Below are 16117 nucleotides of genomic sequence, written 5' to 3'. Positions count from 1 at the left end.
TGCCTTAGATTTTAGCTACATAATTAGCCTATCAAGTTTTTGGGGCCGTTGCCGAAGAAACTTTTATGTGAACTAGAGTAAATTTGTGTTTTTGTTAATCTAGCCATTTTTATTTTCTTTGTCTTTTCATTTTTTTATATTTATTCTTTATTATTTTATTTATTATTGTGTTGCTACTTTTCTATTTCAGGTAGTTTATGACCAGGAGCTATAATCCTACTACTGTAGGCTCTCTTGCTGAACTAGAGCGATCCCTCCATTTGTTGAGGAAGCATATGCAAGAAGAAGAGGAGGCATGGATAGAGTTTGAAGCCCTTATGAATAGACCAGCAGGAATGGGAGATAACAATCGGGCTGCGGATGAAGCCAGGACTACGTACGAGTTTGGTAGACCTTCTCTTGAAGGGACACAAAAGAGTATATTACGACCACCTGTGGCAGCCAACAAATTTGAAATAAAGCCAAACGTGATACAGATGGTGCAAAATAGTGTACAATTTGGGGGACTACCGAGCAAGGACCCAAACACTCACATCGCCAACTTCTTGGAGATCTGCGACACCTTCAAGATAAATGAAACAACTGATGATGCCATTCAGTTGAGGCTGTTTCCTTTTTCTCTGAGGGACCGAGCGAAATGATGGTTGCAGTCACTCCTAGCCAACACTATTATGACATGGAGATCATTGGCTGAGAAATTTCTCTACAAGTACTTTCCTCCAGCTAAGACTACAAAATTGAGGAATGACATTTCTTCTTTTATGCAGATGGAAGATGAGAGCATATATGATGCATGGGAGAGGTACAAGGACTTGTTGAGATGTTGTCCACACCACGGTCTACCAGTCTGGATGCAGGTTCAGACATCTTATAGTGGTTTCAACCTTGCTACTAGACAGATGGTTTATGCAGTAGGGAGGGGCATCTTCGAGCGATGAAGACGGTGCTCGAATTTAATAGAGGAGATGGCCATGAACAATTATCAGTGATAGTCTTCTAGGAGCCGACCAGTGAGGCAGAGAGTGGTCAATCATTTAGATTCTACAGCAGCCTTGACAGCTCAGGTGGAGCTATTGGCTTAGAGGATCTACCAACTCCAAATGCCAGCCTATGCAGCTCAAAGCAGGTGTGAATTTTGCAGTGGCCCGCATTTCAGTACGAACTGTAATACGGGAGGTTTTTTTGCTAGTACTTTTATTCCTTCTTCCTCTTCTATTTTATCCACTAACCTTGAGCAGGTAGATTATATAGGCAATGGCCCGAGGCAGCAAGGGAACCCGTACATCAACACTTACAAACCTAGGGTGGCATAATCATCCGAACTTTGGTTGGAGAAACAACAACGCCCATGGTCCACCAGGCTTTCAGAGACTGCATCAGCAGCAACCACAGCAGGTTGGACCATCAAAGCTTCCTCCACGATCCGAGAAGAAATTTAACTTGGAGGAGCTGATGATGAAGTTTGTCACATCTACTGAAACAAGGTTCTAGCAGACCGACAGTGCTCTTAGAAATCAGTAATCGTCGATTTAGAACTTGGAAAATCAGATTGGGGGGATTTCTAAGATGTTGTTTGAGAGGCAACAAAGAGCGCTCCCCAGCACCATTGAGTCTAACCTGAGGGAGCACGTGAACGCGATCACTTTGCATTCGGGTAAGTTAGTTTCAGCTCCTTCTAAGCCTATTTTTTATGATTCCACTATTGATGTGCAGATTGAGGTGAACAGTAAGGTTAAGGAACCTGAGAGGCAAAAGGTGAAACCAATCCCAGTCAAGGAGTATCAGCCCAAGATTACTTATCCTGCTAGACTGAAGCAAGTAGAAGTGCAAGAGCAGTTCAGTAAGCATAGAAGCGCAAGAGCAGTTCAGTAAGCTTTTGGATATTTTTAGGCAACTGCATATTAACTTGCCTTTTGTCAATGTATTGAAGCAGATGCCAAAGTATGCCAAGTTCTTGAAGGACATACTTAGCAGCAAAAGCAAGCTGGAGGAGGTAGCATATGTTTAGCTTAATGAAGAGTGCTCAGTAGTGTTTCAGAGCCAGTTACCAGAGAAATGTCATGACCCAGTCAAGGTAGATAAATTCATATTTCTTGTGGACTTTGTGGTTATGGATATGGATAATGAGCATGGTGTGCCTTCGATTTTAGGGAGACCTTTCCTTGCCACGGCTAGAGCTAAAATAGACGTATTTGAAGGAAAGCTAGAGCTTAATGTAGGGGATGACTGTGTTACTTTTAGTTTACTCCCATTTGATAGTTCTCCCACCGACCATGTTCATGCCATTTATGCTATTGATGGGATTAGTCTTGCATGTGATAAGCCACCACAGGATCTACTAATTGATGATGCTTTGCATGCTTCCTTGCCTATTGATGTGTGTTGTTCGTTTGAACAAAACAACTTGTATCAATTTGAAACTTCATGCTATGATACACCCGAGAAGGATAGTTGCAAGTTAGTTTATGACAGGTCATCTATACAGGATTTGGAGTGGATGAATGGGCATCCCAACTCGATGTGGACAACGCCTCCTTGGCCATCTGCTGCACACATTGGACCGTCTCCTTCTAGTTATATGCCTCAGGCCCCAGCTTACAATGAGCCCACTTTCTCAATTTGCCCACAGGGCAGGAATGCCGCTGCAGAGTCCAGCTAAGCGACTTGAAAAAAAAGAAGCGCTTTTTGGGAGGCACCCCAAAATTTTAATTTTATATTTTTCTTAACATTTTTATTTTATCAGTCGTTTGCATAGTTGATGGTAGTTAAAACACTTACTTAGTAATTTAACATAGTTGTATGAATCTAGGGTTTGAGTAACTTAACTCAGATTTTTAGAAATCGGTGAAGACAAACTTCCCTGTTTGATACATTTTACTTGAATTATAGCCTAAATGTGTGCGTATATGTGTTGAATGCAGGTAAGGAGTTTGGCTCCTCGAGATGGCGAAGGAAAGCTCGGAGTTCAACCGGTCCACCATGGTTTCCATAGGCATCATGGGTTGGAGGCCCAGGCCGTGCTGATCAGCATGACCAGAGTCATACCCGTGATGAATATGGACATGAAGAGTTTGGAAAAATAGCCGTCCACCATGGCTTTCGAGGCCACCACATGCTGCAACACCAGGCCGTGCCGGTCACCACGCCCGTGCCCCAGCCCGTGATGGAGATGCACGTAAAGCACAAAGCAAAACCAGTCATCCACCACAACTTCCGAAGGCACCATGGGCAGCAACACCAAGCCGTGCTGACCAGCACGGCCATGCCCTCACCTGTGGTGGATTGGCACAAGGATGTAGCTTCAAGGTTCAGCACAGGCCGAGTCCTGGCCGTGTTGACCAGCACGGCCTTGCCCTCGCCCGTGCTGACCCCTATGACTATATAAGCATGCCTTTTCAAAAAAATTTCCTACTTTTCCCTCTCTAAGCTTTAAGGTGCTGTTTCTTCTTTGTCTTTGATTTTTCTTACCTGTCACGAAAATTTCAAGTAAGTCTCTTCGCCTTTTGCTTTTATTTGATTAAATTTAATTTTTCTTTTATGTAGTTTTTATTATTTAGGACATTTTGATATGCTTTAGTAATTTTCAATCTTTATTACTTATATTCAGTTATTGTTTTGTTTTGTTACACTGCTTAAATTTGACTTAGATTAGATTTAGTTTAGATTAGTTGTTATGTTTATGTGATTTTGAATAATGAAATGTTAAGTGTGGGGTTTGGTAGCAATAAAGTTTATTTATGGAATTTTATTATGAAAAATTAATAGCATAAATTTTCTTTATTCAGTGCACAATAATGTGGGCTGGAATGTAATTGTGAATTAGTTTTCTATAGGAGATTGAGGCTTTAGTCTTAGCTTTAAGTCTAAAGTTCTTTATTAGTCAAATTATAGCCGTTATGCTGTTTAATTTTCGGTATAATTTATGTTAACTTGATTTCTTGTTCGAATACTAATAATTGACTGTATTAGGCAATATGAGGGACCACGATGAATCTTGTCGAAAGCAACTGCAACGCGACACTACCAGCAAGCACCCGTATGGTGAAGGAACATCTTCTTCCACTTCACCTTCATCAGCACTAGCACTAGCACCAGCACCTCCACCACAACAGCAACTAGTCCAAGCACGAAGAGCGCCAGCTGCAAATCCACCCGCACCTGGTCGACATCCCTTATGGACATTTCAGAATGCTGATAACGAGAGCCGCTTCCAAGTCATGAGATGGAAGCAAGTAATGGCTAAACATTGCATCGACTTTGTATCCCTAGAGAGAGTGGGATTGGCTCAGGATGTGTGTGCCCTATTCAACACTGTGCCATACGCACGGTTCTTCGACATCATTGAGCCAACCTACCGCGAGCTCACAATTGAATTCCTCAGCACCTTCTTTCTGCAGCAACAGATCACAAACTGGCATCAGCCTGATGCAGTTTACTTCAAACTTGGAGGAAGGGAGTTCTCAATGTCAGTTCCACAATTAGGCATGCATTTGGGATTATGGACTGAGCAGGAGACCTCGGGCGAGGAGTATCAAGGATGCATCTACATCAATCCAGTCTCGTACAACACCATGTGGGATTCATTAGTACTCAGGTCGGAATTATACTACCATAGCAGGTCTAAGGCGTCTAGCCTTCTGGATCATCTCTGCTATCTCCGTACTTTATTAGCTTACACGATTACAGGCAGGGGAGATAGTTTTGGAGGATCACACAAACTGATGTATTCATCCTCTGGGCTATGCAACATCGTAAGAAGCTTGACTTGGGATATCTATTGGCTCGTCAAGTCCGTTCATTCATAGTCGACGCCCAGAAGAAGATGCACTACTATTTTAGCCCGTATGTGACTAGGTTAGCCAAGAGACTGGATGTATTGGACGACTCTGTTAGAGCTTTCTCAGATTGGTGATATGACACCACTAGGGATCAGATAGATTATCAACATGCAGATGATCACGGCTACTTGACATCCACATGGCATAAAGTACAGGCTCGTTAGCGCAATAGTAAGGGAGGCTAGAAAGGCAGCAGCTAGAGGAGCCCAAGACCCGATGGCTGAGATTCCAGATGTTAGGATTCCTAACCCAACCAAAGTGTTTATGCCTACATCTGGAGCCTCCTCTTCTTATTCTGCAGGGACATTGAGCGCTCATATTAGTGCTTTGGATGACCGACTAGATCGAGTTTGCGATTTACAGCAGTAGCACTATACTGAGTTTGTGCAGCACAGAAAGGAGTTTGTGCAGTTTTAAAAGGAGACGAGAGCACAGTTTCAGGGTTTAAACAATATGCTCCAGCAGCTTATGCATGGGCTAGATAGGCAGGCCACCCAGACAGAGCTTATGGCGGAGCAGATTTAAAAGATGGCGGAGACCGAAGCACAAAATCAATGATTCATCGATGATATGAAATTCAATCTAGCAGGTTGCTTCATGGACCCTGTGCTGCCACTATTGCCCCCTCCTTCAACTCCTTCCCTACTCCTCACCCTCCACCAAATCCAGCCAGTGAGGATCCGCCTTTGGCAGACTACCAGTAGTGATAAAAATTTGTGTTATTTTTTCTTTTCCTTTTCCTTTTTATGTTCCTTCTTTATTTTTATTTTACTTTATTTTTGTTTCTTTTTGCATTTTCATTTTATGTTATTTTCTTTCATTTTCCTTTTATGTTATGTTATTTTAGTGGAATACTTTGCTTTGCTGTCTTGATATGTACATTTAATATGATCTTCATTTCTTTTATGTGCTAGTTATGTGCTATACCTAGTTTTAATTTTTCTAACACTATGGACAGTGTTATACTCAAGCGTGGGGTCGGGAAAAATTACCAAACGTTTAGCATTCCCTCATTCTATCCCTTGATTGTTTAAGGCAATGATAATGGACTATTCTTAGGATGTTAGGACCTAGGTTTTTCATGACATTTAAGCTTAATTTATTCTTTCATAATTAATGACTTAATTCATACACTAGTAATTGATTGTCCCTCTTGATTTTTTATTCTTGAAAGCAATTTCACTGTATTCAATATGTCAATTTGGCTGGGTTAAATCGGTGTTACTTGAGTTCCTTTCAAATTTACAACCTTTGACTTTGAACTTTGATTATGCCAATCTCTTATTCAATTTATGTGATGATTTAATTGATAAGTCTAGGAACCAATTGCAAATTTTAGCCACTTCAAACGTGAGTTTTTGAACCAAAATTTGAGCATCCATTGCACATTATTCTCACGACTTTTCTCGTTTCTAGAACTTGCTCTGTAATGCTTGTTGAGGTTACATGAATTTTTAAATACCATTAGATTATTTGGGCAACTTAGGATTTCACCACATCTGGCAAAAAGCCTACCCTTTGTTTCCATTAGTCAGCCAATTTTGAGCCTTAACCTTTTCTTCATGATTTACTCCTAATCACTACACATACACCATTCTATACATCTATCTTTCCTTTCACCTTGTATACTGAGTAATTATGTGTTATGCTTCTTCATTTATGGAATCATAGTGCCTAATGTTGTTCAAAATTCACTTAGTCTTTTTAGTCATTCTTTGATGCTCCCTTCAATCCAAATTGGATAACTATTTTTATTGTTTATGTCACTAATCATGCAGCCCCTATATAAGCTGCTGTAATATATTATATATATAGTATATAATCAAAAAAATATATATATTTCTGACTTATTTCTTAACTCTTAGCTCTTTTAAATTTAATTCTTATGAGCATCCTTTACTTCAGATAAGGTTTAGTGAGTAATTTTTGTTGTTTTGGCACTCAGCTCCTAAAGCATTCATTTTAAATAAGTGCATGATTTTTCAGTATACTTTACACTTCTATCCAAATATTCTTACATTTACCTCGGCCACATTTCAACCCTTATAAAGACCCTTTGATTTTGGTATTCATTTATTTGCGGTAGCGAAAATGAGATTGATGAGCAAGCTTATGGTAAACAGGTTGTGTGCAGCTGTGTTGAGGGAATCTTCTTATTTACCTGTAAACACTGTGAGTAATTTGAGAGATTCCTGTGAGGCAATGGTTCTTAGTCTTTAATGCTGAATTGTTATATAAGTTGTACTTGGAGATGGTATTATTATAGTTTTCCTTTAAAGGTGTATAACTTGTTAGTTACTTGAGTTTCATTCTTTATATGTTGAATAAGGTTGAGTTGTGAACTTTAGCATGAATTTTGAGGGATGATTATTGCTTGTGCATGTATTGAGTTATTGATTGCTTGAGGACAAGCAAAAGCTTAAGTGTGGGGTGATTTAATGTGCATCATTTTATACATGTTTATATGCCCAATTGTTTACATTTTTGTGCATAGCTATCTTATTTTATGCCAGAATCACCTGTGTTTTGGTTCCTTTCATGTTTCAGGACATTATCGAGGGACATTATCAGTAATCGAGGGAAATAAGGGCAATTACGGACCAGAATCCATCAAAATTGAGCAAGGACTAGCATTCCAAGGTTGAGCACGACCTGGACTCTGCCCGTGCTGAACCATGAATACTTGACCTACAAGAGTGCCATTTTGGCACGATTTTTGAAGCCACCACGGCCTCCACCATGGCCCGTGGTTGCTCAACACTGGGGAGGGCACGGCTAGGAAGAAGCCACAAGTTGCGGGACGCGGAGGTCCAGCACGGCCTGGACTCCGCCAGTGCTGACCAGCAAGGGCTTGACCACAGCCGTGCTGAGAGATTTATATAGGCAAATACGATTTATTGAATGAGATTTTCTGACTTGATTTCACATACATAAGCATAAGCCGTCATTTCCAGACTTCAATACTCGACTTTAGAAGACCATTTCATCTATTGAATGAAGGATTACATTGGTTTTTACATCAAATTGAAGATCAAGAGGAGATTTGGGGCATTCAAGAGGCAAATTAGGGTTCATCATTATGAATTGGGAATTTATGTTATTGGATTGATGCTAATGCTTTTGAGATTTTAATTATCAATGCTTTTCTATTCTTGCTTTCATTATTAATGAGAAATCATATTATTCATGAGACGTTGTAAGTTGTGGTATTTAGATTGCTTTATATAATTGAGAAATTCATTTATTAATTGAAAATTTGAATAGCAAGAACTAGTTAATGATCACTTAGAGATAAGGGTAATTGACTAGCCGGATTAAGAATTAACAAAGCTTAATAGAGGCGGGTTAAAGCTTAATGCTAATTCAATAATCGATCGTTAGGAAAAGATTCCAACTTTAGGTTATTAGGTTTAGGAATTCGGTTATCTCAAGAGGGAAACCTGTTAGGCTATTTGTGTAGCTAAAATCTAAGGCAGTGAACCTATCAATGCAGACTAGCATAAATAGTGAGTATCAAGGTCGTATTCTCAGAAAATGGTGATCCTAGACCTACTGCAGCGTCTTATGTTATATAACCTAAACAAAATCAATGAAGTATTCTGCTATGATTAAATATGAACAAACAATTAATTAAGTGTCAAATAATCTGAAAGGATTTAGGAAAACTCTCGAAGGAAAAAGCAAAACCTTAGGGGACCTAAGCTAGTTGGATTTTAGTGATGATAGAGATTATATTGATTATCAATTGCAATTACCCGTGGATGAAGTCTTAACTGAATTCGGTCTCCCTCTCGAGATAACCGAATTCCTGAACCTAATAACCTAAAGTTGGAATCTCTTCCTAACGATCGATTATTCGATTAGCATTAAGGTTTAAACTGCCTCTATTAAGCTTTGTTAATTCTTAATCCGAGTAATCAATTACCCTTATCTGTAAGTGATTATTAACTAGTTCTTATTATTCAAATTTTCAATTACTAAATGAATTTCTCAATTACATGAAGCAACCTAAATACCACAACTCACAACGGTCTCATGAATAAAGTGATTTCTCATTAATAATGAAAGCAAGAAGAAACAAGCATTGATAATCCAAATCTCATAAGCATTAAAATCAATCCAACAACATAGGAACCCCAAATGGGTTTGACAATTTAGTTACTCATACTAATAAGCAACACAAAGTAAAGAATAGATTCAGAAAAGTAAATTAAAGGCATGTACACCCTTCTTCTTCAAGTTGGATGAGAAACCCTAAATTCTCAATTCAGAATAGTAAACCCTAATTTACCTCTTGAATGCTCCCAAATCTTGTCTTAATCTTCAATTTGATGTTAAAATAGTTGTAATCCTTCCTTCAATAGATGAAATGATCTTCTAAGGTAGAGTATTGAAGTCTGGAAGAACATGGTCTAAGCTTGTATAATGGAAATCAAGTCAGAAAATCAAACCCTAATTCAGCAAACCATTTTTGCCTATATAGTTCCTTCAGCACGGCCGTGGTCAAGCCCGTGCTGATCAGCACGGGCGGAGTCCAGGCCGTGCTTGACCTTTGCATTTTGCATCTGTTGACTTCTTCCAGGCCGTGCCCTAGCCGATGCTAAGCCACCACGGGCCATGGTGGAGGCCGTGGTGGCTTCAAAAACTGTGCCAAAATGGCACTGTTGAAGGGCAACTAATTGATGGTTCATCACGGCCGGAATCCAGGCCGTGCTCAACCTTGGAATGCTAGTCCTTACTCAATTTGATGGATCTGGTCCATAATTGCATGTATTTCCCTCAATTATTGATAATGTCCCATGATAATGACCAGAAACGTGAAAGGAACCAAAAGATAAGTGATTTTGGCATAAAACGAGATAACTATGCACAAAAATGTAAACAATTGGGCATGTAAATATGTATAATATGGTGCATATCAAATCACTCCACACTTAAGCTTTTGCTTGTCATCAAGCAAACAATAACTCAATACATGCACAAGTAACAATCACCCTTCAGAATCCATGCTAAAGTTCACAACTCAACCTTATTCAACATATAAAGAATGAAGCTCAAGTAACTAACAAGTTATACACCTTTAAGGAAGAACTATAATAATACCATCTCGAAGCACAACTTATATAACAATTCAGCATTAAAGACTAAGAACCATTGCCTCACAGGAATCTCTCAAATCACTCACAGTGTTTACAAGTAAATAATAAAATTCCCTCAATGCAGCTGCACAAAACCTGTTTACCATAAGCTTGCTCATAAATCTCATCTTCGCTACCGTGAATAATTGAATTCCAAAATCAAAAGGTCTTTTCAAGGGTTAAAATGTGGCTGGGGTAAAGGTAAGGATATTTGGATAGAAGTGTAAAGTATACTAAAAAATCATGCACTTATTTGAAATGAATGCTTTAGGAACTAAGTGCTAAAACAACAAAAATATTCACTAAGCCTTATTTGAAGTAAAGGATGCTCACAAGAGTTAAATTCAAAAGAGCTAAGAGCTAAGAAGTAAGTCATAAATTTCTTTTTTTTTCTTTTTCTCTTTTTCTTTGATATATACTATGTATATATATTACAACAGCTTATATAGGGGCTGCTATAGTTAGTGACATAAACAATAAGAATAGTTATCCAATTTGGATTGAAGGGAGCATCAAATAATGACTAAAAAGACTAAGTGAATAAAGAACAATGTTAGGCACTATGATTCCATAAATGAAGAAACATAACACATAATTACTCAATATACAAGGTGAAAGCAAAGACAGATGTATAGAATGGTGTATGTGTAGTGATTAGGTGTAAATTATGAAGAAAAGGTTAAGGCTGAAACTGGCTGACTAATGGAAATAAAGGGTAGGCTTTTGGTTAGAAGTGGTGAAATCCTAAGTTGCCCAAATCATCTAATGGTATTCAACAATTCATGTAACCTCAACAAGCATTGCAAAGTAAGTTCTAGAAATGAAAGTAAGTACAACGCACACTCAAACAAGAAAAGTCATGAGCATAATATGCGATGGATGCTCAAATAGAATCGAAAAGCATGAGAATTGGGCAAAGGAAAGGCATATTTATCCAAAGTTCTGTCTGACACGGGAATCCACACAGGCATGTGGCCTTCCCATATGAGTTGTGAAAAATAGCAGATTGCATGAAGGGTCCACAAGGGCGTGTGCTTCCCATGTCAAACTGATAAGTGAATTTCTGCATTATATAGATTTGATCGCATGAGCTTCAATGCAGCTTTTCATGATTTTACAACTCCAGAATTAATAGGTGGTCTTCATCAAATTTGTAGAGGAAGTCCTCAGCTATAATTCTTATGAATAGCTCAACTCAGGTTTCTAAGGATGAGAAAACTTGGATCGAAGTAAGATGTCGTGCAGTCGGTTTTTGTTTAGGTCAGTCTCAGTATTTGGGCCTAATCTAGAGCTATAAAGGTCTGATTGAGGTGATTAAAAATCCTAAAAATAACTACTTTCAAGAGCTACAACTTTAATTCAGAATGTAAGCCTCTATTCGATTTTGACAATGTCCTAAAATAGCCCGTAAAGTAAAGAACGGACGGAGACAAATATTCAAACTACGAAAAGCTAAGGATGTCACACGGCCATGTGCTGCCTGTGTGGTCCCCATATCAATCATAAAAATACACTATTCAAGGGAACTTTTAGGGTTATTTTGGGAGAGTTCCATTATATTTTCATTTCTAGATAGAGAAACACTTAAACCTTCATTTTCTTTTTATATTTAAAGTTTTGATTGGCATTTCTCAAGGAAGAACATCATCTCCTTCATTGATTTTAAGGATTAAAGATTAAAGATTGAAAATTTTCATTTCTACTCTCCCATGACTAGTTTGAAATCTTCTTCCCTTAATCTTTACTTCTTTATTGTAATCTCTATGAACTAATTTTCTTGCTATTTGGATTTTGATGAACCCTAATTTTTTTTGTATGGATTGATTCAAAGTTAATGCAATTAATCTTTTCCATGAGTTGTGTTGTCCCTTTGATTACTTAATTATCTATTTCAATTGACAAGCCGACGTATTGATTGGGATTTTTTTCATAAACTAATTAGAGATAACTTTTTATGAATTGATTACATCTTAAGGATTGCGGATAAATTAGGATACTAGAGATGTATCTACAAGATCCTTTAGTTCAATAGTTCCTTAATCTTAATGCATGACCTAAATGAGTGGGTCTGAGAAGAGATTCCTCTCCCTCGTCTTAGGAATTAGGGGTTTAATCACTTGAGAAAGGTTTTAACCTAATTTTGTGGAATGCCAACTCAATTCTTGATTTGAATTAATTGATGTTTGTTTCATGAAATACTTAACTTATTAGTGGGATTCACTACCTAAATAGGCTTTATCCTTGATAAGTTTACCAATCTTTTAGATCTGTTTTTAAGATTATTTTACTTTAAATATAATTATACCCAAACAAAATTTTGATTGCTAATCATTAGTATATGATTAGAGGTAGTACTCACAACTAAGTCCCTAGTGGAACGATACTCTTACTTATCATTATATTACGTGATACAATCAATGCACTTTGTCGTGTGCGGATAACGCTTATCAAGTTTTTGGCTCCGTTGCTGGGGACTCTTTTCTATTATGATATTATTAGTAATTCAAAAGATAATGATTTAGCATTTTTATTTTTCATTTGATTTACCTTTATTGTGTTTGTAGGAAGCAGTGAAGAGAAGAACGAGAACGAGCATTAGCCAAAATAATGGCGAAGTTACAGAATCAGAATCAAGAAGGGGAACAGTTAAGAATGGCAACTGCACCTAGGAGAGAACCATGCAAGAGTATCCACGTCCAACTCTTAATGGGGCGACATCGAGTATTATGAGGCCAAATGTTGCAGCAAATAACTTCGAGATCAAGCCCAGCATTATTCAAATGGTGCAAAACAATTGCATGTTTGATGGTTTGCCCAATGAGGATCTAAACACCCATTTGGATGATTTTCTAGAGATTTGCGATACCTTTAAGATTAATGGGGTAACAAATGATGTTATTCGATTGAGACTATTCCCATTCTCATTGAGGGATAAGCCAAAGAAGTGGTTGAAATCATTTTTAATGAGGACATTTACGACTTGGAATCAGCTGGCCGAGAAATTCTTGCATAGATACTTTTCACCTTCTAAGACGGCCAAGTTGAGGAATGATATATCAGGGTTTCTTTAGCAAAAGAATGAGACTCTGTAAGATTATTGAGAACATTTCAAGAATTTACTGAGCAACTGTCCACACAATGGTTTACCTTTATGGCTGCAAATTCAAACATTCTTTAATGGATTGAATTATGCAAGTAAATAGTCTATTAATGCTATAGCAGGTGGATCACCAAACAATAAGACTCCTGAGCAAGTTATGGATCTTATTGAGGATATGGTAATCATGAACTACCAGTGGTAGAATCCAATATAGCAAGTGCGAGTCAAAGGGAGTGGAATCCATGTAGTAGACCCGATGGTAGCTGTGAATGCACAGTTAGAGGCTATGAGCAGGAAGATGGATGCTTTGACTATGTCTTCATCTTGAAGATAGACACAAGTTATGACTTATGATTGGTGTGGGCGTGGTCATCAAAGTCAAGAATGCCAAAACGGCAATAACTTCGCTAAGCTGGAGCAGGTTGATTATGTGGAAAATGCTCATAGGATGCAGAACAACCCCTACCTATAACCCGAGGTAGAGAAATTATCTGAATTTCTCTTGGAGGAACCAGAATCAACAATGACCTCCACCCCTAGGTTTTCAGTAGCAAAACCAATAGTAGGCTTGATAAGCATCATACTACACATGTTTTCATGCCCGATTGTTCACATTTTTATGCATGATTATCCCGTTTTATGCTAGAATCACTGTCTTTTGTTTCCCTTTTCATTTCGAGTCATTTCGAAGGACACCATCAAAGTAATCGAGGGAAATACGTGTGATTACGGAGCAAAATCCATCAAATCATGAACAAGCACCCCGAGGGTTGAGCACGGCCTGGACTCCCGTACTTTGAATTATCAAGAGGCTATCCCTAATTGTGCCATTTCAGCACGCCTTCCGTAGCCACCACGGCCTCCAGCACGGCCTGTGGTGGATCAGCACCGCCTTGGGCACGGCCTGTGGTGGCTCAGCACAACAGACTCCACAGATTCGGCCGGCACGGCTTTGAATCAAGACTCCTACCGTACGAATCAACTATATAGGCGATTTTGAATTCTAATTGAAGAAGACGATTTTTGGACTCAATTCCAAGACACAACTTAATCAAATATTTCCTATACCTCAATTGTAGACCTGGAGAGATCAATTTTCATCAATTGAAGGGGGGATTCCACTTATTCCAACATCGAATTGAAGATCAAGACAAACTTTGGGAGCATTCAAGAGGCAACTAGGGTTTGAGATTTTAAATTTGCAAATTTAGGGTTTCTCATTCAGCTTGAAAGAGAAGGGTGTACATACCTTTAATTTGTTTTTCCTTATTTTGTTCTTTAATTGCTTTGACTATGAACATGAGCAGCTAGATCTTTTGAATCCATTAGGGTTCACCTTTGTTGATGGATTATGCTTAATTGTTAGTTTTATAATTGTCATTCTTGCAATCTTCTTGCTATTCAGTAATAAAAGTTTGATGCAGTTAATTTGAGACGTTGGATTAATTGTTTATTAGGTTGTTTCTTGACATTGAGAAATGCTTGTTACAACTGGATTTTGAATAGTAAGGACCGGTAGTTAACACTTAGAGATGAGGTTGATTTACTCGCCGGATTAAGAACTAACAACTCTTAATAGTCTTAAATCATACTTAATGCTAATTTATAGTAATCTGATAGGAAGAGATTCCATTAGGTTAGTGCAGGTTTAGGAATCCAGTAAGCTCGAGAGAGGAACCGGGATTCAATTCGGGGATTTAGGCAACGGGTAAGCAAGATCGACAATCCATAAAATTCATCTTTAGAATTCCATCACTTAGGTTCCCTTTTAGATTTATTTCTCTCTTTACAATTGTCTTTTAATTGTCCATTGTTGTCCTTCATTTACTTAATTGCACTCATAACCATTAGGCCGGTATGTTAGAACTTTCACACCCTATTTCGGACTAGATAACATAGCAAGGTAGTAACTCTAGGTTCACCCGATCTCCGTGGGATACAACCTTGATACTCACTAGTGCTAGGCTGCATCGGTAGGTTCAACGCCTTAGGTGTAGGTTGCATAAAGAACCCATCAAGTTTTTAGCGCTGCCGGGAACTCAGAATTTGAACTAGAGTGAATTGTTTTTGTGTTAATTTAGTCATTATTTATTTTATTCATTTATTCTTTAATTCTATTATTATTTATTATTATATTATTTTTGTTGATCGGTGGTTGTGTGGACTTTCGGTTTCAGGTAGTTTATGACCAGGAGCTCAAACTCGAATCTTGTAGAGCCTCTATCTGATCCGAATCCATCCCCGGACTCTTAAGGAAGAGGTTGCAATTAGAAGAGGAGGAGATTGAGGTTGAGATACCTGTGGATAGACTAGACACGATGGAAAACCATGACCCCCACGGCCGATGAGGATCGAGGGCGATGTCGAGTTTGCTCGACCATCTTTGGATGGGACGAAAACTAGTATAGTCAGACCTGCTATAGCGGCCAACAATTTTGAGATAAAGGCCAATGTTATCCAGATGATCCAACAAAGCGTGCAGTTTGGAGGATTGCCCAGCGAGGATCCCAATGCACATATCTCCAACTTTTGGAGATTTGTGACACATTCAAAATAAATGGAACAACCGATGATGCCATTCTACCGAGATTGTTTCCATTTTCCTTGAGGGACAGAGCAAAGAGATGGTTGCAATCTTTTCCACAATGATTTATCACTACCGGAAGGCGCTTAACAAAAATTTTATATAAGTATTTTCCTCCCGCTAAAACTGCTAAACTTAGAAATGACATATCTTCTTTTGTGCAGTTTGATGATGAAAGCATGTCGATGCATGGGAGAGATTTAAAGATCTTTTGAGATGCCGCCCACATCACGGATTGCCGGTGTGGATGCAGTTCGGACCTTCGGGTTGAACCTCGAACGAGGCGATGGTGGATGCCGCAGCGAGGGGCGCTAAACAAGAGACGCCCGAGCAAGCTCGAACTTGATAGAGGAAATGGCCATGAACAACTATCAATGGCAATCCTCTAGAACCGACCAGGAAGACAAGGAGTGGTCAACCAAGTGGACTCTACAGCAGCCTTGGCGAGCTCAAGTGG

The 16117-nt window shown here is 38.6% G+C and overlaps 3 non-coding genes across 3 annotated transcripts; all 3 read right to left on the bottom strand.

Annotated features, from left to right (window-relative positions):
- Window positions 1-734: 734 nt before the first annotated feature.
- On the bottom strand, window positions 735-841 carry LOC112534234. The gene has a single exon (XR_003078535.2). It is a non-coding gene; the product is annotated as a small nucleolar RNA R71 (small nucleolar RNA).
- Window positions 842-13014: 12173 nt separating this feature from the next.
- On the bottom strand, window positions 13015-13121 carry LOC112534250. The gene has a single exon (XR_003078551.2). It is a non-coding gene; the product is annotated as a small nucleolar RNA R71 (small nucleolar RNA).
- A 2670-nt stretch (window positions 13122-15791) lies between these two features.
- LOC112534257 lies at window positions 15792-15897 on the bottom strand. The gene has a single exon (XR_003078557.2). It is a non-coding gene; the product is annotated as a small nucleolar RNA R71 (small nucleolar RNA).
- Between the last annotated feature and the right edge of the window lie 220 nt (window positions 15898-16117).

The sequence above is a fragment of the Ricinus communis genome, chromosome 1, assembly GCF_019578655.1.
Source record: "Ricinus communis isolate WT05 ecotype wild-type chromosome 1, ASM1957865v1, whole genome shotgun sequence".
Lineage (NCBI taxonomy): Eukaryota > Viridiplantae > Streptophyta > Magnoliopsida > Malpighiales > Euphorbiaceae > Ricinus > Ricinus communis.
This window is presented reverse-complemented; position numbering and strand designations above follow the sequence as displayed.